General features: G+C 45.9%; 2 long non-coding RNA genes across 2 annotated transcripts; both read right to left on the reverse strand.

The window, feature by feature from the left end:
• Window positions 1–536: 536 nt before the first annotated feature.
• Window positions 537–5,775, reverse strand: LOC107310710. The gene is made up of 3 exons (XR_004306810.1): window positions 5,627–5,775; window positions 5,245–5,362; window positions 537–626 (listed from the first exon to the last, which is right to left on the reverse strand). It is a non-coding gene; the product is annotated as an uncharacterized LOC107310710 (long non-coding RNA).
• Window positions 5,776–14,667: 8,892 nt separating this feature from the next.
• LOC107310712 lies at window positions 14,668–22,897 on the reverse strand. Its single transcript, XR_001553695.2, has 2 exons — window positions 22,689–22,897; window positions 14,668–14,817 (listed from the first exon to the last, which is right to left on the reverse strand). It is a non-coding gene; the product is annotated as an uncharacterized LOC107310712 (long non-coding RNA).
• Between the last annotated feature and the right edge of the window lie 1,586 nt (window positions 22,898–24,483).

Here is a 24,483-nt window from a genome sequence, read left to right on the forward strand (position 1 = left end):
AAACTGCTTGTAACGAAGGGAGAAGCAGCACGATGCACAGCTCTGCACCAGCCAAGGAGTTCTCCTGATTTTCACTGCTTGGCTTGTAGTACTTCTTTTTTTTTTTTTTTTTTTTTTTTTTTTTTTTCCCCTTTTGTAAAAACACAGCGTGGATTTTATTGCCTTTTTTGGATATTAATATGCAATCAATTCTAAATGGTGAGTTGCGGCACTGGGTAATTTCTCTGCAAGAATGCCAAGCAGGTTCTGTGCTGGATCAGCCCCCGTGACAGCACAGCAACTAGCAGTGCCTGAGCCATGCTTTAGAAACAAGCTGTGCACAGCAGCTCAGCAGGGAAGCTGGAGCAAAGCCCATCTCAAGGCCAGCTGTGATGCTGAATGTTACCCTGCTGAATGAATGTTACCCTGCTGAATGTTACCCTGCCGAATGCTCTTTTTGGAAAGAAAAAGAAAACTGAGCTCACATTCTCAGGAGTGGTGAACTGGGACAAAAAGAGGGAACAGCAGGATCAGCCATCCCCAGGGCAGTGCCACCAGCCATCCACATGTGCATCAGAGGTGCTTGTCTTGATTTCCTCCCCTGCTGTCTGCTGTCATGCTGGCACCACAATCAGGGCTCCTTCTTGCTGCTCACCAAAGGAGAGAAAAGGACCATTTTTATATGCGAGGTTAAAGAAGACAAAGGGAAGGGAGTGTGAGCTGTTGTGTCAGAGGTTCGTGTGGACCAGATGCACACTGCAGAGCAGCACTGCCTCCAGGACTGTGCCGCACTGGTCATCAACATAGCTGAAAGAGCACTTGGTTTTGTTCACATTAATCTACGGAAGCCTTAATGACTAGCAGGTCCAAAACAAAGCTGGAAGTAGGTGGCTGTGCCTGCTCCAAGCCCAAGCAGAAAGCACAACTGCATCTGGCATGGCTACCAAACCTGTAACCACACAACCCAAAGGAGCAGCGAAGGATGCGGGTGTGCAGAAAGTGCTGATGTTCACGTATGCTTTCCTTTCCATCTCTCTTAAAAATCCCCTTGGCTGTGTGGAAAAATATTTTCCTATGCTGCAAAAGGAAAGCGCTAGCCAAGACCAGGCTTTGCTTTTCCAATGTTAATCACAGAGCTCAGCCTTGGGGGGTATCATAACTTGGTTTTGGTAATCTAATACATAATAAGAACCCTTCACAGTAACACCAGCTCAGAAAGAAACACCGAGCTGAGGCTGCAGCTGTGATATCCAATTGCCTTCACCTAGATACTGTGGTCAGCATACGTAGTCCTTAATAGGGAGTACCAAAACAGCCTCCAATATTTGTGGCCTGTGGAGTATGATCTGTTTGCTGCAGTGTCAGGAGATGTGAGGACACTGGTCACCTTCCTTCAGCACGGCCCCATGCTTTCAGCAGATCTCCCTTTCCTCTAATACCCACATTCACCTGCCAATTAACAGCTCATAAGAAGAACTTACAGAAGCATCTGCAGTTTGTCACAGTCTGCGTTTGATGATAACACTTAAAAGATCAAATATCCAAATTATCTCCTAGTCCTCTTTTTCCCCGCAAACCCCCCTTCCTTTCATCCTTTCCTATTCCCATAATTCATTAGAGGCCCAAACCAGTGCAAATGAACTACCCAGTGTGTGACTGCACAACCCACCTAGGAAAACTAATTCAGGAGCAATGATTTTCTTATGCCTTTTACTTTCTCAGGGCTCAGGAGTTCTTACAGAGCTTGCTAAGGAGCCATTTTGATTGGCCCGCTTGTGTGAAAATAATCCATGTTTCCTTGGCATGTCAAGCATACAACATGCCAGCAATAGCTTGCATACTTTTGAAGGCCTTTCTGCTGTGAAAGACTAGCACGCTACTAGCTTTACCAAGGGGTCTAAAACATGCTTGTGGGACTTGAGAAAGGCCTTTCCAATGGCAGATGCAAATTAATTTGCAAGGCTAACTCATTAAATTAGCAGAATTGTTATGTCTCTCAAGAAGTAATTGCCATCCTGTGCAACAGATGAAATGTCTAGAAGAGGAAACCTCACGTCTCTTAGCTAATAATGAAATAACAAACCACCACAAACTCTTCCCAGACTACTCTTATTTGGATGTGATCCACATTCTTTTCCAAGCCAGAATTTCCTGGTCAGCATAAGCTTCCTTTCTCCTCTCATATTCCTACATTTCCAGCTTGAGCCTGGCCTGGGTAAGTAGGCAGAAGCAAGCTGAGGGGAACAGCATCACCTTCACAACACGTAGCAATATGCCTTAGAAAAGAGCATCCCATCCATCTGAAGGATTGCCACATCTGTATGGGAACTGCTGAATCACAGCCCGGACCTCTGATTGATCACCTGAGGCAGGCACTGAGTCAGCCCTGGGAGCACAGGGCAAGGCAATTCTCCTGTGTGGTCAGAAGGGGCAGAGCCTGGCTGCACCTCTCCTAGACCCCATTTAAGGGCTGACTGCCAACTGAGGGATCTCTCTCTCGAGGTTGCTCCTTGTGTCTCTCTGGAGGTTGCTCCTTGTGGAGTTTCTTGTGCACCTACAGCACTGGTGAGCACTTCCATTATCTCTAATTATCTTCTCCAACTTGATAATCTTACAGCTTAACTTTTCTATATTCCATATAACATCTCTATACTCACTGATCATACACACATCCATAGGGTTTTAATCAGCCCTGTTTAGTTTGTAGCTTCTTTAGATCACTGTGATTTAGATCACTTTAGACTTAAGGTTACATAAGCCTGTAACATTCCCCTTTTTACTGCTATAGTAAATAGTTACTGCAGGAAAAGGGAACTTTTTGCTTTTAAACACAAAATTGATCTTGTAGGCAGCCTCCTTCAATGTGTTAAATTGAAGTTAACTATAGAGCATCATCCAAAAGGAGGACCACTCTTCAACCCTCCCTGCACAGCAGAAATCTGCACCAGCGCTGCTGATCAGACACCTCAGGGCACAGAGGCAGGAATGCTATTTGCTCTTACACCTACTCACTTCTCTGTACTGGGCAAAAAAATACCCCTACTTGCTCATCTAGTCTATAGCCAAAGATCGAGAGTTCAATTACATTCTTAGCACATCTGGTTTCAGCAGCACAGGTTGAATGCTTCAGAAACCACAGAGCAGAGGTGTTTGGGTTAGGAATGTTCTTGTGGTTAAAGAAAAGAAAAGAAAAGAAAAGGGGGGGGGGGAGGTACAAAAATCTTCAAGTGTTTGTTTAGAGAAAGTAATTTTCATTTAAATGCTGGCACAATTTCAACAATTGGAGTTGAATTTTGAAAGCATTTATGACCATCCATAATTACAAAGATGCTCAATGAACGATACAGGATTTGTGTTCTGAATTTCATCACAGCAGCAGCCTGATTTCTATATTACAACCTATTTTATATCACAGTTTGGTTTTGCCTTTAGGAATCCGGTGATGCTTTAACACACTGCTGCTGATTTGCTGTTTCATTGCTGTCTCTGACTTTCTCAAGTGAATACCAAAAAGATGTTCAAAACCAGAAAACTCTGCTTGTTTGGGGTCAAAGTTTGACCCAGTTTCCAGTAAAAGGAATCTCTTGGTCCAGATTCTATCAAATTCAGGCCTGGGGTTACAGAAGCTCAGTTTCACTGAACTTAGCATAACTATTTGGAGCTCATTCTCCACTGAAACCAAGCAAAATTGGGTCCTTGGCTCATCTCAGAGCAGTGTGCAGGCCTCAACCGGATAGATTGCCCTGAACTTCTGTTCACAGCCCCACTTGTGACACAGCGTACCTCCATCCAGCAAGACAAGATGTTGCAACTAACTGCAACTGCTGCTGTTGCTTCACATTGGTTTCAAGGGAGCAGATTCTGTAATACGGTTTGCTAGCGAAGCTAATTTCCATTTAAAAAGGAGGGGAAAAAACTGACTCCTGAGCCAGCTTTTGAATGCTTTCCTTTGTTAACTGGCACAGTTAATAGGCCTGGATATGACAACTAATTTCACATCATTAGCGTGCCTCAAAGGGAGAAAATGAGCAAGGAAAAGCAGCTTGAACAGCCAGCATTGCGAGGGTACCTGACGGAGCACAGTCTGCTCTTGGGCTAGCTTACAGAAAGAAGGACAATATCAAGAAGATAAATATTAATAGCATTCCCTCTCTGTCAGAATACACCTTCCCTTGCAATCATGCAGTTCTGTTGGACCTTTGTGCTCACTGAGCATTGAGACACAATCAGTTTCACCACTAGGAAGAGATGAAGAACATCAATTAGGTTCTGCTAAAGCCAGTGGAGGAAAGGGAACAGCAGCACTCTGCTAGCACAGCCAGCGCAAGCACAAACATCTGTCTGTGGAAGGCACAGGCTTCGTCCCAGTGTTGTTGAGTTTGGTGGCAGTTGCCTATTTACAAGCTGCTCAAACCCTCCGTTGCATTTTTGTATCGCCCTTCCACCACACTCATCTTTCCAAGTGTAATGAGGAGCAAAAGACGATGCCTTCTTTAGGACGAGCATCAGTGAAAGTATTTCAGCCTTTTGCTTTTGCCAAGGCTGACCAACATCCAGGAAAGCCACCTCTAGGAGAACTCTTCTATCTCAAGCACCTCTACAGTCTTCAGAGTGACAGCCCATTTCTTTAAGTGATCGGCAACTGCAATTGCTTGAAGCTTACCCTGAGATATCGAGTCCTTCATGGAAGAGGCCTCGTTTTTTGAGGCAGCCATTTCAGGTACTGACAAAAGTGAAACAAAAACTGAGGCTCACAAAATCCTTTGTGAGATTTATGAAACGCAGTCAACCTCACTTTGTTCTGAATCTCATTCTTTCTCCAGTTTTAACATCTCTCCCAACTTTCTGTTTCCTACAGCAGCCTTCACTGGGCTTTAGCTCAATCTGCACATTGTTAACCTACAGACACTCACTCTCCACCAGCATTTCTACTTGGAAGCAGCCATAGAAATTAAAGGTAAATTAGTTCATTGTGGAATCACTTGATATAATAGACTCAGTGTGTTAATGCTGATGTATGTGGTCTGGGAAAGAGAGTAGAGAGGGCTGTTGTGTTGGTCTGGGGAGTTTTTCTTGCCTGTGCCTAGCAGATGTGGTAAGGCAACAGCAATAAATCAGAACAAAGGGAGCAAAGCAGTAAGGCTTTGGGGAACATGTGTTTTAGAAGAAAAGGCTGGCTCACCACTCAAAGCAGCACTGCCTCGTAATGGATGGTTAAAGTACAGATGGAAAAGACAAAATTATGTAAACCATACAGTGACTTACAGGTCAGTGCAGCTTTCAACCAACACTGCAAACCCATCCATCTTCCTGGGCCCAGTCAGACCTCAAGCCCCAAGACAAGGTCACATCTCATCTCCAAGCTGTGTTGTGATACATCAGGCTGCCAACAAAGCATTAAATAGTTAAAGCCAACCCAAACAACTGTTGGAAATATCCTCAATAATTTTTGGTCAGGACGGTATCTCTGATAAAAGCAGTTTTTATTCGCGATTGCAATGGCGGGCGCCCTGATGGCAGAAGCGCACCTATGGACATGATGCTACAGTTTTTATACCTTTTCTCCCATATGTTTTCCCCTCCCCTCTCCCCTTTGATTGGGTATTACAGGTTACAATTTTACCCGAGGTTTGCATTTGTTAATTACATTAGTTCACTTGCTATCTTGTCAGTCGCCGTCCTGCTGTTTTTGTTTCCAAGATGTCTCGGTACTCTTACCATATTGATATGTTGATTACCTTCAAAGCTTCTTCCATTCTGTCCTAGAGGCCTAGGACAGAATGGAAGTTAAAACAAAGAGCCGGGGGGGGGGGGGGGGTTAATTCCAGTCCTTCCCAGTATCTCTTCAGGCACATCCTTAGGTATGTCCCGGTAACCCGGTGTGTGTGCCCCGGTGGCGCAGTGGTTAAGGACGCCGCCTTGCTGCAACACTGGGGCCCGGAGTTCGAATCCCCCCTGTGGCGCAAGTGGTAGAAGTGCCGCTCTGCTGTTACACAGAGGCTCGAATCCCGGGGGCTGGACTCGATCTCTAAGGTCCCTTCCAACCCGCACGAGACTATGATACTATGATGATGATGATATCACGACTTGTATATTTTTACAATGCGTACAACAAAACACTAAAACATACATTGTTGCTAGTTTACACAGGCATATTGTTAATTATTTTAACTTCTCCTCTTTGGATCCTTTATTACTCAGGTCTTATTTGTCCAGCACCAAAAACCACTAGTTCTATTTCAGACAGCTGGACAGACAGGAGCTGCAGTCTTTGTACCTAATAACTTCTACCTAATAACTACAAACTGCTTCACTTATATAATGAGACCTTGAAATAAAATATCCTTATCTTATTCTAAATGCAGAAACAACATTTGATTCCCACACAACCAACATTTCCTTTCCCAGGATCAAGACTCTCCAGCTGCTGTTGACAGCCCCACTGCAAGCAACTTCAGCTTGAGACATGCAGCTGGAGGAGCAGTTTGTCTTCCCAGAAGCCATGCATCCCATGTGCTGTCATGGTGTGGCAGCAGTTTCACACGGCAAGAGGGGACTTTTCTCAATGCCGGGCAGGCAGAAATGCTCAGCTGAAATGATGATTACTTTGGAGCAGATTTTCCCAACATACTTAGGAGTCCAGGACAGGAAGAAGGGGGAGGGCAGTTCTCAAAGCCTCCAGGTGGGTCAGACTCAATCCATAGCTGGGCATTTTCCTCCTCTCTCCCTACAACTTACTGAGTGTCCCTTAAGAAGTGGCACTCTGTACTTTCAGGCACCTCAACATGTCTGCAGAGAATATGAGGTTTCATATCACACCCTCCTGTCTCACAAGATGCCCCTGGAACTTCCAGCCAGGCCAAGGGTCAATAGTGGGCAAACCCAGGCTATGGGCAGGAAAGCAACCCCAGCAGCTGGCAGGACACGAGAAACCCCAAGAGAATGAAAAGGCACCTACTTGTCTGTCCCATGCCTGTTAGCCTTTTAGGGTAAGCAGCCTTTATTTCATTTAATGCAGTATCATTACCACCAGTCCTCTGGCCGAGTACTATAATATTAAATGTGCCCTACAGACACTTTGCTTTCAGTGTTGGTCTGTCTTTCCACACTCCCCCTCTTCTCTTGCTTTATCATTTCCATTCTTACATAGAAACAAAGCCTGCATGTTGAGAACTGAGCTGGGTCTGTGAAAAAGAGCGACAGACACCATAGAAGTAATCTGGAAAATATAGTTTGGATGTGATTGATGAGCTCCAACCTGTGATAAGTCCTTACTTAAAGCAGCAGGTAGAAAAGCAGAGCTGGCAGTGGGTACTTCTCATTCACCATCTTGAAAACCTGACAAGGAAACACCAAGAGCACACATTGGGCTGGCTGCTCAATGCTGAGAAGCATCATCTCTACTAGACTGAAAAGTTAAAGCAGGACGTACTAGAAGGGGAGTTTCCAGACACTGTGCTCTGAAATGGTACCATCCTGCCACCTGAAATCACATGCCTTGTGTTGAACTGGGAAGTGTTTTATAACATTACATAGCAATGAAAACTGAGCTTTCCCCCTTATGCTCCCTATCAGGATCCTCAGAGCTGAGGAAAGCTCAGAGCTCTGTCAATTTGTGAGACAACACAACAGGCAGAACTGGAATCCCTGAGGTGGACGATCAGAGGTGAACTCAGTGCAGATGTGTCATTAAATCAATCAGCCAAGGCCAAATTGCTGTTTAAGAGAAGAAATCAATTTTAAACAACAACAACAGGCTGTAGAAGCCAACGCAATCAGAAAAACTCCAAGTCTGGAACACAGGGCTTTGGCTGCTGCCCATGACCACAGCCCTGCTGTGAGAGCAGCCAAGGCCCACCCCACTGCTAGAACGCTAACACTGGGCAGCCACAATCCCACCCAACCAGTCCCCAGACACATGGATGTCACTGCAAGATCCCCTCCTTCTGCCACTGCCCCAGCCACAGCGCTCAGGCTCCTGCCCTGCAGCTGACAAAGTGGGTCAGGGTAATCTCCAGCAATCCAGCTAAGCCAGCTTTCTGCCTGCTCCGCATTTCCAGAAGTTACACAGGGCAGATGCAGCAGGGATCAGGATCTGGCCCCTCACATGCATAGCTTTAAAGGCTGTGTTCAGCAGAAGCTATCGCAAAGAGGAAAAATGGCTGAGCCCAACTTATTCCTCTGACCTTGAAGGCTTTAAAACATAATATTTTATTTGGCCGGTTACAGAAAACATGGGGCAGAACCTTCATTTTTCTGGAAGGTTTGTCCTGAAACAGAAAAGGAAGAAAAATAATGGAACTTTTGTTCCGCCTCCCCCTGCTGTGCACATCCCTGCACCCACATGAGCTGCCTGCACTTCAATTTTAAGATCCGAATGCATTTGATAACTGTATTTGCTCAGCGGAAATGCCAACAAGGTCCCAGTCAAAAACAAACACGGTGGTCTGTGGGGTTGGGGCAAACAGGAAAACACCCCCGTTAAAAGTTCATGCTCAGAGTGAAACTGGAAAGGTCAAAATGAACCCTTTCTTTTCTTTGCTAACTGTTCAGGACAGACTTCAGCAGCACAGAACATTTGCCCAGCAACCCCCCACCGTACCCAGCAGCATTTTGTTTTCAGTGCACAGCAGTTATAAACCTTTATCTAAGTACAAGGCTTTTGCGGCACTGTTTGCAGGGAGAAAAGTTGATTTTCAGAGTGCTGGTTTCCAACCTGACCTAAATTCAGCCCACAGGCATAAGCTGCTCTCTTGTTTAAAAGAGACAGGACTGCCTCATTCATCTCCCCAACTTCCTGCACGTGCTAAGGATCTCCAGCAGTATTTGCAGGGGGGACACCTGTACAGCTGACAGGTAAACAGATGTTAAACAAGATGGAAGATTATCATGATAGAAAGATAATCTATGATACATGGAAGGTGCTCACCAGCATTGGAGGCTCTCAGTAAACTCCACAAAGGAGCAATCTCCAAAGAAAGAGATCCTGCCTTAGTGGTAGTCAGCCCTTAAATGAGATCTGGGATCACGTTCACCTGTGCTCCCAGGGCTGACCCATTGTTTGCCTCAGGTGGTCAATCAGAGCTCCAGGCTGTGATTGATTCCCATACAATATCATCCCCAACAGAAGGAGCACAGCATGAGGGTTTCCTGCTTTCCCCATCCTGCCAGCTGCTCTTGCTGCATCCAGCTTCTCCCTGAGCCTTTCCTATGGACACATTATAAAAGACTCCCCCTAGTATAGCAGGGCTTCAAGTACTCATCCTGCAGAGCAATTGCAAGCTTGCTGCAGTAGCACGAGGGGTGCTCACACCCTGGTCCTTTTCCACAGACAAATAATGCTGTGGGCACACAGGTGAAGAACCTGAGTACATTTTACCTTGTCACCTCAGCTCCACAGCTGGTTACTTGCAGCTGAAAGGCAGCAGCAAGAAGCAGTGGGAGGTAGCCTTCCCAGCCTTTCTATCTGCTCCTGTAGACAGATATCACAGCAAATGTGTTTCTAGGAAGTCTCACAGCAGGAAAAGACTCAGGATGGTTGGAACAGCGATAGCTATTGCCCTACTTCCTTCATCAGAGGTAAATCCCACAGCTGTCCTCTAAAGCTTCTCTGCAGCTAAGCAGGAGCTGCAACTCCTTCTCCCGCTGAGCGACCAATTAGCCATGGGCAATCTCTTTCCTTTTAAGTAATAAGCGAGTCTGCTGTTCAAGGCACCTATGTTCTGTGTTCAGCAAATCAGCCGCCATCAGCACTGGCTGTGCTCATCAGGCAGCCGGTGGGAGCACCCTGTTGCAGTGCCTGTTGTTGCAGTGCATGTTGCACAGCCAAGAGCTTGCTGCTGCTCAGCAGCTGGCACTTGGCACAGCTGCTGCGCGTGACTCAGGCTGGCACAGCACTGGAGATGTGTTCCCCTTGTTTATATCTGCAAGTGATTCCTTGCGTTCAGACGTTGTTGGTGTGCCAGCTAAGTCGTTCAAATCTGGAGTTAATCAACTCTGCTTTCAGGTCAAGGCAGTGCTTTCCAGGGTGTAGCTCTGTAGCACAGGCAGTGCTGGCTCCCACCACAGCTGATATTTGCTGCTGATGTGTTTCCCTTTGGGAAAACCTCACGATTGCATACAAGAACAGCTCTGGGAAAAGCCTGTTGCTCCTCCTGCCCAACAACCTGGCTCTTCTGCTCCCTTCAGTGTGGAGAGCTCAACCCACTGTCCGGCAGATCCAGTCTTTACCCCTGTAACCATGTGAGAAGCCTGCTGCAACCCCTTGAAACCAGATGAATCTGAACAATGTTAACTCAACTCCAAGTACAGAATATTGACTGCCCTGGACAGCACTTTGCTGCAGCAAAGCAAGTCCATTCTGAGAGAGCAGGTCAGCTCCAAAGCCCCTTCTCCTTCCACTCCCCCTCGAGGGAAACTGACCTGGAGCACTTCTGGTAAAACCGCACCAGTTTACAGCAGCCTAAGAAGGTGGCTGTGTGTTGTCAGGGCACAGAACTTACTCTTGGAATTGGAGCAGCCTCAGCAGGCCAGGCTGGGAGCCCTGAGTGGGACGGTAGGGCTAGGAGGGGTGGGCTTGTTTTGTGGCACTCTGGGGAAGAACAACCACAGTGAATGACAGCTGAGTAGCATCGGAGCTGGGAGCGCTGCTGAGGAAATGCCCAACCAGCAAAACAAAACACGTTAGCAACAAAACGGGGAGCAGGGGCTGGAGGAGAAGTGCCAGAGGCACAAGAGAGCCCTGACGTGGGCATTAAGGAGAAGCAGGATCAGACAGTGATCTGTGAGACAGACATAGCTTTTCTTCCCATTAACCAAAAGGATTAAAGCACTTGAATTCAGCCACTCAGAATAATACTGGCAAATACATGACAGCTGTGTGCAACTATAACTAATCCTAAAATACTGGTTCTGTGCCCATCCCTGAGCAGTGAATCTTGTGCGCTGCTGGATGCTGGAGGTGAGAGGATGTGTGAACACCCCACCCTAGTGGTGCCATACCCATCTGGGTTAACCCCATCCTGGTCATGCCATACCCATCTGGGTTAACGAGGTTTTATGGCCATTCTTTGTCCCCAGCACTTCATGGAGATTGACTCCTGGGCAATTAAAACATCCCTGAAAAAACCCACCAAACTGTACGGCCTCACTGGCAGAAATCCCAGCCCTTACGTACATGGGCTCAGCTCGGAAACTGATGTGAGAATCAGGCAGAGAACACGATGCTGTATCTTGAATATGTGGTTGTCTGCAGGAACATCCACTCAAGATATCAGCCATCTTCTAAATGGGGTTGAACATTCATAACTCTGCTTTACAAAAGGAACACGAGGCACCAAGATGAAAGGCTGCCACTCTTACAAAGAAAAGAAAACCTGCAAATACAATAGGCACATTAGGCAAGGTTTTTGGGCAAGGTTTGGGCAGAATTTGGCCATCTCCATTGAAAACTGCAGCTCCCATTCAGCTGCTGCCTTGCCCCAGATGTGCCTCAACTTGCCTGCTGCCTCCTGGTTGGGATCTCAGCCTCCGCAGGCTGTTATCCTGCTCCCAAGCATGTCCAGAGTTGCTCCAGCCCAACCATCTCGGTTCCATCCCACACCTGAGTGTGCCAGGTCCTGGCATCACTACCCAGGGCTGCCGGTGCCATCCTCAGCCCAGGAGCCATCATGCATGAAGCACAGCAGCGAGCACTGCCATCCCCTTGAAATGCCTTTTGCTACCGCAGCCCCAAGTCCTGCCCTGCACAACTCCCCAGCAGCTACTCAAAAACTCCTCATTTTCCACTTTTTCCTGTACAGTCCAGGCTAGAAGCAGAGTTTTCTTTTGGAAATCCTGCATCCATTTCTCCTCCTGTTGTGTGAACAGATTTCAAACAAGAAATAGAAAAGAGAAAGTGTTTGTGGTAGATAAGTGCTGAGCTCCAGCTCCCCCAGCACAGTAACCCTCCGCAGCTCTCTCTGGGGTTAGTGGTTATTTACCCACTACCCATGCTCTCAGTCTGACAGCTAGCAATGCATTAATCACTGTCAGTGTGCTTTTGTTTCTGCCCCTCTGCAGGTACCTGTCAGACTCACAAAAGATGGATTATCACACCACCATGTGTGCAGGAACACACACTTGCACTCCCTTCAGCAGCCACTCCTGTCTGCAAGAAAATACATCCCTTCTCCCCCTCCTTCCATCAGCCAGAGCAAAGCAATCCCCCTCGGATTTCCAGTTCCTGTGGATTCTCTCCACTTCAGCTGGCTGGCTGCTACCTTTTTTACCCAGACATCTGTCCTCCTCCAGCTTCACCACCAGCACTAAGAGAAACACCAGAACGCTTCTGTGCATCATTATTGTGCCACCCCAGGCACCCTGCTCCCCTCATTAACCACATGAGATGGTGTCCATCTCTCCTTCACAGAAAGTTTTCTATGGCTCAGCTCTAACCTCCTAGCCATGCTGTGCTCACAGCATTTCAAAGTACAACCAACAGACCCAGGAGCAGTCTCTGGGAGATACTGAATCTCCACCACTATAGAAACAGCTGCAGCTCTTCTTAGTCTATCATTCCGAAGAGCCCTGGCAGACTGAAATATGTACCTTGGAGTGTGGATCTAGTTCCCACAGGGAAATGACACTGCCAGGAGATGGAGGGATGCAGAGGGGCTGTCTGCACGGAGTGGCTGCAAGCACACATGTATGCTGCTGCAGCAGAAAGGGCCTCTTGGGTAGAACAATGAAGTTGTTCCCTACAATGCGAATAGAGCTCTTACCAAAAGGAGGAAACAAGCTCTGTCTAAAGCATCTAAAGCCAGAATAAATAAAGGTGTTGTTTTTATTCAACTGCAGGCTGCTGCCATTAAGAGGGGTCTCCAGCCTGCCTTGGCTGCCCTTTGCTTCCTGAGGAAGTCATTCTCTTCTCTCACTCCCATGGACATTTCTGTGCATGATTCAGAAGCTGTCTACAGAAAGCAATTGGGAAGATGAATGAGTTCACAGAGGGAAGAACTGAGAAAGAGCATCTCTCCGGGTGAGTTTCAGCAGATGAACTCCCATCTGAGGTATGGGTAAGTTTTGAGGTGTCTGGCCCTGGGAGGAGCAGGAGAAACAGGGACTCTGACATGAGGTGGGATTGCCATCTACGCACAGCATAACCCTCCTACCTCCTCCCACCCCTTGTAAGCCTTGTGTCAAGGCAACAATCCTGATGCTCTTCAAGCCAGACTGGCTTGAAGATGTGGCAAAAGGTCAGTGGTTTTTGGGAGTGCCATTGCAGCAGCTGTGTGATACACTCTGACTTCAGTGCAGTTTGAGCTCACAGCCCTTCTAATGCCTGAGGAAAGTTCAGAGAAGACTAGAATCCAAAGCATGAAAATGCAGGCACCAAAAGGCCTCAGCAGAAGTTATTCCTCATAGACCCCAGTGATAACAAAGGCAGGTGCACTGTGTCTGAAGATTTTGAATGCTGGGATCACACACAGCCCTCTTGCTACTTCTTAAAAGGATCCCAGGTGCTGGAGCTGATGTGATTCTCATTCTGTACTAAAGGCCTGAGAAGCAGGAATAGACAAAACCAAGCAGTGAACAAAATCAAACCCTTTGCATATGGTGCAAAACTGTTCTAACACTCTCAGTGAGTGCGGGATCGTTTGGAAAGGGACTGCCAACAGAAAGTAATTACACCACCTCTTACACAATGTAGGTTGAGTAACCAGAGTAACACCAAAGTGTAAGAGATACACGAATATCTCTTTCTGCTGAGAGGTTCAGCTTATTGCTTCTTCTCAGAGACAAATTAAAGCAGGAAAACAGTGCTTACACCCAAACTGGAATTAAGTGCCACACTGCTGGGGACTTCCATTTTCAGTCGACACCAGGATATTGCCTCCTGTTAAGCAGCTCTACAAGTACCTGTAATCCCAGCCCTGGGAGGGATCCTCATGTCCACCGACCTTCAAACATTCCTCTGGACAGAGCTTTTCAGCCTGCTGCGCTCCTTATGAACACTTGAGAAAGCAGCTGACTCTTAGAGCCTTCCTTCTGCAATACTTAGCAGTGTTAATTGATTTTCCTGGTTCCAGCTACTGGCTGGCCCAGCAAAAGTACAGTGCTACAGTGACCCACACTTGTCTCTCCCTGCAGCGTGTCTATCTGTGGTCCCACATGGCTCTGGAAATAAACTGCTTTTCTCAAAGAGACCCACTGTCCGGAGTCAGGATCTCTACAGAAGTTATCCAGGTGTGGGGAGCTGCAGAGGTACTGAGGGATGTCACAGCTTGCATCAGCTCTCATGAGGCAAGGATCAGCTCAGTGTATACACAGCATCGTTGTTGTGGGAGCAGTTCATACACGCTGAACCGACCCTACATCAGCAATTGCTATGAAATTTTAACTAAAAAACCACTGAGTATATTACTTTCATGTCTTATGCAAAGGCATCTGCTACAGAAAGCAAGAGGGATTCAGGCGAGTGCTCTGCAAGATGTGACCGGAATATGTTGCTTCTGAAGTCCTCTCATCAGAAGTAGTAATATATTCCTCTTTTCCCCTTAGACTTGGAAAGCACATTTTAGTGCCTGCCACAGGACTGTCGGGATCAGTATTTCATGAGGAATTCAGCTTTATCAACATTCAACAGCATCGTAATCCAGGAATAATTAATGTAATATTAACATAGAGTTATCAAGAAAGGTAAGGATGTAAGTGCTCAACATCAAATTTATTTAGCATTGCTACAGTAGCATGATTGGCACGGAGTCATTTAACATCAATGCTAACTACAGCAGGATGGCTTCCAGGTGTGCCTCTCTGTGCTCCTCAAGGGACCAAGCTGTGCTGCAGGGTCTGTGGCTGTGCCAAAACAAAAAGCAAAGAAAGCCTTTTCCAAAGCCTGCCATCACTTTGCCAAGGTACAAAACATATCTCTATTATTTCCATTTATGAACTATCCTAGATAGATCATGCATACGATAGATATAGGAATTACAATGGAAGTGATAGCTAAGTGTCTATAGGTCTGTATTTGTGCACATACCATGTAAAGGTAGACAAGATTGCATTCATACATCTATTCTGTAGAATGGGGGAATAAGTTGTGGCTTTTATAGAAGCCGGTTCTTAGAGTGGATACATCAAGCAGCAAAATATACAAATATATATACATGACTGCACTGCTATATAAATATACATATATATATATGCACATAGTTGTAAAAATACATATATAAATTCAGTTAAGGGCTTTGCCTTGCAGCAGGGGAAGGGAGATAAGCTGCTTTTCTTCATATCTGGAAAAGATTTTCTGCCTTTAGGATGAGTAAGTTCAGCAGTTTGGGAGGCTGATTGCTGCACTTCTGCTCACCCTGTTCCCAGTACAGCCAAAAGGAAAAGGAGTCTGACGGAGGGCTTTCACTGAGTAGAGTTGCAGTAAAATGTCAAGTGAGGCTTTCAGACATGCCACAGCTGCTACCTAACGCTGCCATTAGCAGGAACAAAGTGCCTGGGCATGCTGAAGAATCCCTGCAGCTACTTAAGACTCAGTTGCAGCAGCGTGGTGTGTGTCCTGCCTGCAGCCAGGACATCCATCCACTGAACCTCAGTGGGACTGGGACACCTGCATGCAGCACATTCCTGTGTCAGTGAGCACTGGCAGTGCTGCAGGACCAGAGCCCTCTCCCCTGGTTGTATGTGTGCTGCAGCCTGGCTCCTTCCACACAGCTCACTTTGCAGCCAGCTGCCACAATTGCTCCAAAACCTGGGTACAAAGAACAGCAGACGTGCCCGTAGAAGTACAAACCTTTGCTCAGCGTGATAAGCCCTAAAGGCCGGATTCTTCACCATCACTCAGAGGTGACATAAGCAGCATGCAGGGCAATGGGTGAAGGATCAAGACTGACTCAGGAAAGAAGAGGATCCTCATGCTACCCTGACAGCCTGAAGCAATTCTGAGGCCATGTTTCACAGCCTCCTGGTACTACATGATGCTTTAATGGTGTGTCAGACCTATCATGAACCAAGACCACCATCTGCCTTTAAAATAGATCTTTAAAAAGAACTTTCCCTCCCAGTAATGTCTGTGGCTTTAGATTAAGTCTAGATACAGTTTTAACACACCTCTTATTTTTTCTGCGGCATCTGCAAAGAAAACTCACTGCAAAGCAGACGATTCTGTCACTGCAGAGATGGGAGCAGCCAAGGCAGCCTTCTGCAGCGCCACATGTGACGTGCTCCTGCTGAATCCAAGTCCCACCACTTTTTACTGAGTGCCATGCTTGTTTGACTACATACACACCAAGTATTATAGAAAAATGTAAATATTTTTATGGCCTTGCTTGCTCAAAAGCCTCTGAGGATGGCTGGCTAGGTGGAAAGGAATGCGGTGCACACACAGAAAAAGCGTAATGAAAGACAGAACCCAGATATATTCTTTAACCCAGAGATGGAGTGCTTTGCATTCTTAAGCAGCAGTTGTTTAGTACCCCACAAAGAGAGCATTAAAGTCTAGACAACACAATTAATAATGAACTCTCCAACGCAAAGTGCTGTCACTGTCAGCATATCCTCGCTCTCTTCATGCACAGAACACAGGTTGACTTTACAGAGTGTGGAAGACTGTCTGAAATATTAGTTGTTAGATCTAAAATGATTTCAAGTTGCGTTGACCCTTCCCTGCCCTGATGCACCAGGCAAAGCCGACCCTTCTCCCTCTGCCGCTACCTGAAGGCACTGACCAGGGATTTGAATTCATCTGGCTCCTGGATGCTTTGGGGTGACTCTGCTTGGGGCTGGGAGCCAAACCCAGCTGCAAGGAGCCAGCGAGCTGTGGAGGGGTCTGTGGTCTTATAACTGCATGACCGGGGGGTTGTTTCCATGGAGCTTTTACACAGCCCCATTCCCCTTCTTCTGCTATTGCTGGCTGCAGTCACAGCTGTGTGCTAACAATGCACCCTGTGTGCATGTTTCCCATTTGGCACATAGGCTTGTAACACATTTTTAATACGTGATTTACAGCAGTTCTGGCGTGGATTGAAACTGTTACCCTCAAAAGCTGAGCAAGGATATACTGTCAGAAAGCATTTAGGGACAAGGTAGGAGCAGGCAGGCACTCAGCACTACAGCCTACAGGCAGCTATAAGCCAAGGCACTGCTCCTCCCTTGGCCACTATTAGCCCCAGAAGAGCATCCTCATTTCCACAAGGGACATTCTCTGGACATAAGCAGCGCTGGTGGCTGCTCACTTAGACATGGTCAAAGCCAGAAGCAAACAAAAGCCATCACAGTGTTTGAGCCAGATCTGTTTGAGACCTTTTCTTGCCCTGAAAACTGCAAAAGTATGACTGGAAATATAGGAGAAATTGAGAAAAATGGTGGCATTTTGCTTGACCTGGATAGTAGGTGGGAAAAGAAGGCATCACTTTATAGCAGGAATGTATCTTTAAAGGGAATTGTCATGAAAAGCAACAGATAGCTTAGAAGAATCTGGCAGCCCAGTTTGTCATCTTTGAGGTCCTTAAATGACCTTTCAAGATGCTCGAGTAACATCAGATACAGCATGCAAATACATCTAAATCCCAATTTCTTATTACACTTTATTAAAGTCTCAATTGGAAAAGATAATATAAACTTCCTGCCCTACTAAACTGCTACCACATGCCACTAAAGCAGCAGGGGAATGAGGCAGTGCTGCCCTGTATGTCTGATCAGCAGATGGACAGTTCAGCTCTCCCTCATGGTGAAACACATTATGAAATAGGATACTGCTATCATTTGATTTTACACCCTTTTCTTATAAAACCTCCAAACGCTAGAAAAAAATACACTGAATCTCATCTATAATGATTCTTTACAGAGTTGTTGCCACAGCATAAAGTGCGGATAAACATTTCAAAGACAACTGGTATACCTTGCTAGCTAGGGTGATTTCTTCACAGCTTGAAGCACACAAGACTAGTGCAGAAATCTGAAGGGCTTCCCAGCCTTAACTTCATAAAGAGGGGACAGTTGATAAAACAATCATGCCTGGATAGGTTCTATTTCCTTTTGAAGCATCTTGTCTCTGCTGGCATAAACTCAAAGATAGATACTGAGTTCATAGAATCTTTAAGGTTGGAAAAGATGGCTGAGATCATCCAGTCCAACCATGAACACAGCCCCACCGTGCCCACTGACCACATCCCTCAGTGCCACATCTTCACCTATCTGCAATGTTTGAGCTTACAGAAGGTTCCCTGATGCACTTAAGCAATGTACAACTGTTATCTGAACCCCTTCAGCTCCAAGGCCAGAAAGGATCCAGAATGGAAACTGTGCTGCTGCCTGGTTGTTTAGAGCTGCATCAGACAGGACGCTCTCAGCACCGCAAATGTGCCTTGGCACGCTAACAGCACACAGAGCTGCTAGATACAGCTTGGAGGTCCCATTTTGCATTTTTCTGCATTCAAGTTTTCCTCCAGTTCAGCCAAGTTATCTGTCCCTCATGCCAATTTGCTGAAGCAGCTTTTGGTTTCTTACCAGTTTCTGGGTGAGGCAGCCCACAGCTTTTTAAAGAAGGACATTTGTTTTTAGCAATACAATTACCAGCACTGCCACTGCACAGCACATGCTAAAGCAGGTTTCTGAGGACACCAGCACTCAGAAATAAGACGCTATAGTTCAGTAGGCATGTGTAGGTCACTCCAAAAGCACTGTTCTCGGAATTATTTCCATGGAAACTACAGCAGATACAAAGAACACAACAGCACTATTTGATAGAGCAAATTCTCAGCTACAGAGCAATATTTTTCAACATAGCCATCACCATCAGCAATGCATTTTTGCTAGCTATGAACAAGAGCCTGCATGCAATGCTTGTACCAGTCTGCATGGCCACGTGGAACACGTCTCGTCTCATGTCACTGCCACCACTGCTGAAATGCAGTGCTCTCTCTGCACTGTTCTCACATCCACTAGTTGGTCTCCATAAATGTTTAGCAAGCATCAATGAATGACAATGTGTGCCATTGTTTTCACGTGAAGGAATTAAATGACACCCTTTGATTCATACATATTTCCATGTCAGATGCAATCCTGTCAGACTGCCCCACTCCTGCCATCTGTCTCACAGCTACAACGTGGATGATGATATTGGTGGGAATTGGTGGGCTGCCCAGAGAGCTGTGGATGCCCCTGTCCCTGGCAGTGGTCAAGGCCAGGCTAGATGGGCCCTAGGCAGCCTGAGCTGGTGGGTGTCAATGCTGCCCATGGCTGGAGCCAGATGATCTTTAAGGTCCCTTCTAATCAGAGCCATTCTACAATTGCCATTCAATTCTATGATTTTTAGAGGCTGGCCCTTCAGAACCTGCATCTGGTATCCAGTACTGCTGTCCTCTATCTGCACCTTGTCCTCCCATACCAGGGAGGGAAGAATCAGTGATGCTTTTACCTAGTGACAAGATTGCTTTTTCGTTTTGGGAGCCAGTGCTGCCAGTGCTCACATACAGTTCTCTACATCTGAGCTGTACCCAACTCAACTCTCTAGCTGCCCAGGATCTTCCCTTCCATAGCATATGAAGGAGTGGGAGGGAGGGCAGCCTGCACTTGTCTTGGCTGCTACTTCATGAGTGAGTAAAATTCAACACGCTAATCCCAATCCACAAAGCCAGCAGCGTATGGGGCTCAATTAGCTCTGCAGCCATCTTGCCCTGTAGCTTATCTGTGACACACTTAGGAAACATTTGCCAGCCCCCACCATGTGTTTCCTGGGAGCAAGCAAATATGCTCTTCTGCCTTCAGGCTTGACTTGATCTGAACTGGACTGGCCTTCAGGGATCCCAGGATGAGCCAGCCGGTCACCAGGTGCTACTGAAATCAGGAGTCTCCTCTGCATGAATTGTGAGTCACTCATCAACACAGCTCTGGGTTTCCCTTTAGCCATAATGTCACATGTCTCACTGAGGCTCTTTGGGTTGGGGTTTAGTGAGGATAGAGCAGGCAATGCTACTCCTGAGTTGGCAGGGAACAGCAGTCCCCAGCCATGAACATGACTGACATGTCAACACAGAAAAACGTATGGTACCAATTAAGGCAGCATCAGCAATTATGCAGAACACAGTTGAGTGGATTAATTTGTCACCTGGAGTAAAGGCTGCCAGGATGAAGCTGGTTGTTAAAAGACACGCTTTCATCTTGCACACCACCTTGTGCCAAATACTACGGAGCCCATGAAGGCCACTAAGGATGGCTGCTGGGTTTTCATTTCCCACATGCAGTCTTAAGCATGGAAGAAACAAGCAGTTAATGCCCCTACATGCTATATATGCCACTTCTGATCCTGTTTAAAAGGAAACAATACCAAGCTTGGAAATAAAAAGTGATCTCTGAATGACCTTCTGTCCCAAAGCAGAAAGAGCAACAAAGTACCTGTAAAATGATCATAGAATCACCAAGGTTGGAAAAGACCTAAAAGATCACCCAGACCAACCATTCACCTATTACCAATAGCTCCCACTAAATCTGCAGAAACTGAGAAGTAGAAACTGAGGAAAGCATGGCTCAGGTTAGATACCAGGACTTCATACTGTAATCACACAGATAGTTGAGCACCAAAATAGACGTGTCCAAGCAGCTTGAGTAGTCACTGCCATTGACAAAGCACGGCTTGGACAGGGTTGGCCTGGCTCTGGGACACAAGAATGAAATTGCCTCTCCAAAGCTTGCAAACTTACTGAGAGGATTTTAAGGGAGTCACAGATAGGCCAAGTTACAAGAAGCAAGACCTGGTGGACATTTCATGGCTTTAAAGGCAAGAGAGACATGTCTTAATGCCTCCATGTAGAAACAGACTTTGTTGGTTTCCACTTTCCGTTTTAATTGCTTCCAACTGACCATGCTGGCAGAATGCATAACATCACACTGTAGTACAAAGTATACAGCTCCTCAGCACACATTCTCTTCCTCAGCTAAACTGCTGTAATTTAGTGAAAGAAAGCAGAAATTCTCAGAAGAAACAAATCACAGCATTACAGTTCTTCAGAGCTTTCCTCACGATACCTCCAGTTATTTAAATACAAATAAGATGGGATAAATGTGACTCTAATTGCAGACAGTGCAGCTGAAGAACAACACAAGCCTCGTTTAGCCCTTGCTGCACTTCTAATCAGAGGCTCCTGCACTAGCATCTGGTGCTTTAAAATACTGCTGCAATAAATGCTGCAGTTTAAAAACCCAGTATTTCATAGAAGCAGGCAAGATCTTGTAGACAGTGTCTGAGGGAAAAAGAAAGCTTTCAACTGAGCCCTGAGTAAAGAATTTCAGGCACACAGAGGTCAGAAAGCAAACCAGACAAGATCCTTCAGCCCTGCCTCCTCCACTACAAGTGTCAATAACTCAGCACACAGGAAATTCTTCATTTTAAACATTATCTAAAGAGCAAAAGTCCTTCTAGATTCTCTCAGTCTTAAAACCACATTGTAGATACTGGTTACGTGAGAAACCTCTTCTCCAAACAAGGACAGAAATGTAGTATTTCAGAGGTAGCTGACTGAAGAGTTCAGAATGATCATTCGCAGCTACAACAGCAACTGATATCATGGCTGAGTCTGAGATACAGCAGTGCATCCAGCCAACGGATACCCACAAATAAAAAACCCCTGCCTTAAATAACTGAAAATGCAATAAAGGCAGATTAGTGCTCTTCAGAACTTCATAAAGTCACTGTACTCTTCCTCCTGTGCTCCTCCATGAGAACCTGAGGCAGTTTTGTTTTGTCTGGAAACAGGAGCCTAAACCTAACAGACTGTAGCTCAAAAATAAACGCACAGCCAAATTAATGTCCTAACAAAGATAGATGTATCATAGATTGCAACAGCGTTGCACCAGCATCCCCAAGAGCTTAACCCATCATGTTTGAACGTTTATCAAGGAGCTTCGCAGAAGTGAGAATCCAGCTCAAAATGCACACACGTGCTGCAACCTCTTTGTGGTATCAATACAGATCTCAAGTATTTTTGCAAGACAAAAGGTAAGACTTGTTTAATAGCAGTGCTTGCCTTGAGAATTGCCCGGTACGCTCAGCAAAACCACAGATCAACAAAATAAAACAAGTGGGGGAACTGTTCCATCTAAATGCTAAGTACAACAAGAGGAACATCAATCCATGGGTGTGAGTAACAGCCTTCTTGTTGTTGTTTTTATACCTTTAATGTCTTTTTGCTTAGGACTAAAATAGCTGAGACACACTCAATGCACAGGATGACTGCAGCAACGTGTCATGTTTCAAATAGGAACCTCAGACTAGTCTCATCAGAAACAAGAATTGCTTAGCAGACACAAATACCCACAAATACCTCATAGGCACTAAATAAGCACCAGGGACTAACAGACAAGCAACACAGAGAAAAGATCATCTGAAGGCCTCACACACCAGGAGCACAGCTGTGGAACTGCTGTGGCAGGCACCATAACAGCCTCCTGTCAAACATAACATCATCCTGTCAAACATACGCAGTCGTGGCAGCAGCAATTTGCTCAAGCTCACAATCACCCTGAGGACAGGAGGAGAAAGCAGGCCTGTGCTCTATTTGCCTGCTCATACTCCAACTCACCACTTCTCATATCTTATAGCATTTCTAGCAAAGCACAGCACAGGTATCATACAGTTGGAATAATGGAAAAAGAGTATAGTTAGAACAATACAAGAATAGTTTTAAATAGATAGCCAGAGATTACCTATGGGAAAAACTCACCAACTCTGAAGTCTTCAGTCAAAATGGACAATGTTGAGGCTTGCCACCAGAATTCCACAAAGGAGCAATCTCCAGAAAGTAATGCTGCCTTAGTGCTGGTCAGCCCTTAAATGGGACATGGGAGAGGTAGAGTCAAGCTACACCCCTTCCAGGAGCACAGTTGAATTGCCTTCACCTGTGCTCCCACAGCTGACCCAACACTTGCCTCAGATGGTTAATTGGAGGTTCAGGCTGTGATCAACAGCTTGTTTCCCATACACTCATTAGGGATCAGGCAAAGAAGTGTGCTATTTCTGTTGCTTACACACTTACACCTACATAAAGGGCAGCGGCACAGGTATACCAGGGAAAACAGCATTTGTGAGATTCCACATGCGAGATTCAGAAACACGGCCATTACAGTTCAGGTACACAGATAAACCCCTGGCACCACTGCAATGAGCTCCATGTTTCTGCAATGCCAACTGTAACGAACTGTCGATATTGAATTTCACTAGCTATACTGCATCTGCTGTTCATGCCTTAGAGCTGTTGCCAGAGAGCCCCAGGAGCTTGGTCTGGGAGCCAAGCCAGTGTCTACCAACTTAGCTGGACTACTGTGGATACACAAAGATCCAATATTCCTCTGATTTAAAGCTTTCAGGCAGGTTTTCAGACATTTTTGTTTTATTTATAGCTAGCACGTGTGGAGAGAAATAAAATGGTCATGTAATGTGCTGTGCAGTTACAGTCTCATTTTGAAGCACAGAGTTGGAAATCCAGTTATTTCTACCTTAAGCATTAAGACAGGGATAGAAACAAAGAAACTAAGCAGCAGAATGTCTTTCTGTTAAAGAAACGCCAAAAGCAGCTCCATCACAAACACTGGACACTTAAGTATTTATACAGATGGTCATTGTAGCTGATACAGACACTTCATAGCTGAACTTCTTTCCTCCTTCCACCCCTTACAGCCCACATTGATATCCTTATGGTACAAGGAAACCCTGACCTGTCCAGGTGTTATAATCCATCAAGTTTTAATGTTCTCTTGCTTGAAACTTGAGCATGTGCTCCTCAACCCACCCTATAGAAAATCAGATGTCTGTTCAGAAAGTGGGCAAAAAATGTGTGCCTTAGCATTAAAAAAATACCCAAAAACCAAAACCAAAACCCATCAGAATGAGCAGAAACAAAGAGTATGTTCCATGATTCCATCTTCACTGAATATTTTAAGCATTTGCACAGACAAGAATGTTAAATGAAAACGCACACAGCTTTATTCCACAGGGCTGTGTCGGGTGCTTTGCCATCTGCTGAAATGTGAGGCTGCCAGATAGCACAGATTCACACCTCAGCTCTGGAAATTGAGTTCCCATGGCAAATCCAGTCACCTCTTGTGGTGTCTGCATTCCAACAGTCTCCCCTTCACCAAATACTTCTCTTTATACTTCGGTGACCGCTAAGCTGGATTTGCTTCACAGTCTCTGAAAGAATCACAGAATCACAGCATCACCAAGGTTGGAACAGACCTAAAAGATCATCCAGTCCAACCGTTCACCTATTACCAATAGCTCCCATTAAACTATGTCCCTCAACACAACATCCAGTCTTTCCTTGAACACCCCCAGGATCGGTGACTCTACCACCTCCCTGGGTAGTTCATTCCAGTGCCTGACCTCCCTTTCTGAGAAGTAATGTCCAGCCTGAATCTCCCTTGCCAAAGCTTGAAACCGTTCCCTCTGGTCCTATCACTAATGACATGAGAGCAGAGGCCAACCCCCAGTTCGCTACAACCTCCCTTCAGGAAGTTATA

This window comes from Coturnix japonica, chromosome 3 (genome assembly GCF_001577835.2).
Source record: "Coturnix japonica isolate 7356 chromosome 3, Coturnix japonica 2.1, whole genome shotgun sequence".
Lineage (NCBI taxonomy): Eukaryota > Metazoa > Chordata > Aves > Galliformes > Phasianidae > Coturnix > Coturnix japonica.